Source organism: Gambusia affinis, linkage group LG23 (assembly GCF_019740435.1).
Source record: "Gambusia affinis linkage group LG23, SWU_Gaff_1.0, whole genome shotgun sequence".
In the NCBI taxonomy this organism is placed as follows: domain Eukaryota; kingdom Metazoa; phylum Chordata; class Actinopteri; order Cyprinodontiformes; family Poeciliidae; genus Gambusia; species Gambusia affinis.
Window position 1 is genome coordinate 19,290,056 of NC_057890.1, and position 3,253 is coordinate 19,293,308.

Below are 3,253 nucleotides of genomic sequence, written 5' to 3' on the forward strand. Positions count from 1 at the left end.
TGACCCAGATTCTTCAGGGGTTCACAGTAAAACCGGGCCGGCCAGACGGAACCGACCCAAACGGCCCGGGTTCTGCAGAACCTGATAACAGAATGGATGGAAAATCATCAAAATATGAAAGAAAATGAGCAAAACGAGAAACAAAAAAATATTTTTTTTTTTTGCTGCTGAACAGAAAAACGAGAAAAAATAAAAATCTTAATTTATAAAAACCAAGAAATGACAAAACCAGAACCAGAACCAGAACCAGAACCAGGACCAGGACCAGAACCAGGACCAGAACCAGAACCAGAACCAGAACCAGAACCAGGACCAGAACCAGAACCAGAACCAGAACCAGAACCAGAACCAGAACCAGGACCAGAACCAGGACCAGAACAAGAACCAGAACCAGAACCAGAACCAGAACCACGACCAGGACCAGGACCAGGACCAGAACCAGAACCAGAACCAGAACCAGAAACAGAACCAGAACCAGAACCAGAACCACGACCAGGACCAGGACCAGGACCAGAACCAGAACCAGAAACAGAACCAGAACCAGAACCAGAACCAGAACCAGAAACAGAACCAGAAACAGAACCACGACCAGGACCAGAACCAGAACCAGAACCAGAACCAGAACCAGAACCAGAAACAGGACCAGGACCAGAACCAGAACCAGAACCAGAACCAGAACCACGACCAGGACCAGGACCAGAACCAGAACCAGAACCAGAAACAGGACCAGAACCAGGACCAGAACCAGAACCACGACCAGGACCAGGACCAGGACCAGAACCAGAACCACGACCAGGACCAGGACCAGGACCAGAACCAGAAACAGAACCAGAACCAGAACCAGAACCAGAAACAGAACCAGAACCAGAACCACGACCAGGACCAGGACCAGGACCAGAACCACGACCAGGACCAGAACCAGAACCAGAACCAGAACCAGAACCCGAAACAGGACCAGAACCAGAACCAGAACCACGACCAGGACCAGGACCAGAACCAGAACCAGAACCAGAACCAGAACCAGAACCAGAACCAGAACCAGAACCACTGGTCGTTTCTCTGAGTTTCTGTCTGAGCGAGTCGAGTTTCCCAGAACCTGAAAATGAGAAAAAATGTCCAAAAACCAGAAAACATTTTGAAACGTTGAATTTGGAAAAATAAAAATTCTGATTGATTTGATGAAACACAGGAAGTTTATTTTAATAACTGATTTATCAGATTAATCACATCAGTCTTCATCCCGATAAGCAAGGATTCACTCCCTCCAACCTTTCCACGTTTCTGGGAGATTTTACTGAGACTTTATGAGACACAGTGAAAATCATTCCAGGGAATCTGAAAAGTGTGGCATGCATTTTAGTCGGACACCCTGAAATGAAGTGATGAAGCAGGGTTTGGTTCTGGACCCTTCATTCTTCATTGATGACAGACGGATTCCTGCAGTTGGTTCTGAACATGAATATTGATATTTGGGTTCATGGAGAACAGAAACACGTGTCCGCCAGCCCGCGCTCTCTGAGGCTAATCCTCTCCCCGCGCGCCCGGAAAAGCTCCTTCTCATGCAGATTAAACGGAGCCACGCTTCAGCCATCTGTTCCTGCAGAACCGGCAGCTTCCTCTACTGGTTCTGGACGGGTCCAGGCCACGCAAAGAAACTCCCAGCTGGAGGAAATCATTCAGCTGGAGCTAAAAACAAAACTATTTATTTAAAATAAAAACGTTTAGATTATTAAAAATAGGTAATAATCTTTCCAGCATCATTTACTTATTTGATTTATCCGTCTGTCTGTCGGCTGAACTTTATTCTGTTTCTGTTCCTTAAACTCTGTCAAACATTTAACTGGGATTTTGTTGGGAAACACAGAGAAACACATTAAAATCATCATCCTTCTGTTTCATAATCATTTCAAACTGATTTATTTATATTCATGTTTAAATTTTCCATCAGAACTGCAGCAGCTTCCTGCTGGATCAACATCTTACAAAATCACATTTTCATGGTGAAAATTACAAGTTTGATTTAATGATTGTTTATAGTTTAGCAAAGAACCTCGTGAAGGAAGAAGATGCAGCGTTGAGCCGCCAGGGGGCGCTGTGGGCCATGAATACTGGGAAACAATGAAGGTGTAAAGAGAAAAAGTCAATTTAAGAAAAACCTATATTAATAACACAAAGAAAATAATATTGAAATAAAACCATTTGAATTGCCTGAAGAAAAAATTAACTTATAAAGAGATGAGGGAGAAAAATGACTGACATGTTGATAAATAAAAGGATTTGTTTTATGAGATTATCAAATAGTTTAATCATAACTGATAAAAACAATAAACTGAACAGTAATTAATGAGACAAAAACAAATGGAATCATGAAATAAATGATAAATGGAATGAGAACAGAGAAACAAGAAGTGGAATAAAAAACAACTTTTAAAATAATAAAATACAAAATGAAACATGGAAGTTATGAAGAAAACAAACTGGAGGAGATTCATGTTCAACAGACTGAATGGATCCAGATCAAAGCTTCAAACTAAATATGATAAAAAGAAGAAGAAGAATCCAAACTGGATTATTTTAATCTGGTCCAAAGAATCAGAAACACAAAACAAAACAAGGTGGTTCTGATGATTAATGAATGTCTGGATTTAAAAATCAGCTGCTATGAAAATATGGAACCAAAAGAACAAAACATCAGTTAAAATAAACCGAGACTCAGTAAATAGGTGATGGATTAATTTCACAACAAAATATCATTTTACAAGAAAAACAGATTAAAATAATCGATCAGATTCACCAATCAGATCCTAAAACTGATCAGAATGGAAAGAATCATTTGGTCCTGGTTCAGTTCTTATGAACAAGCATGTGGCGACAGTGGACAGGACACCAGAACCAGAACCAGAACCAGAACCCGGCAGCCATCTGAGATCCGACAGAACCAGGAAGTGACAGGAAACGGGTCAGAGAGCAGATGATGACCCGGGAATGGAGAGAATAAAGAAACAGAAAAACTCTAATAAATAAATAAATAATAAAGGTTTTATTGTAATTTTATCTAACCAGGTGAAAACAGATGTTAGTGAAGTCTGGCTGTTGGGACGAATAAACCAAGTCAATAATAAAATAAATACTGAATGAAGTTGTTGAATCGACTTGATTAATAAACATTAAAGTATAAAATAAAAGCAAAGCTTCAATCGAAACTCCAGCAGAGAAACAGAAAAACTTCCTATAAAACCTTTTATTGTTGCTT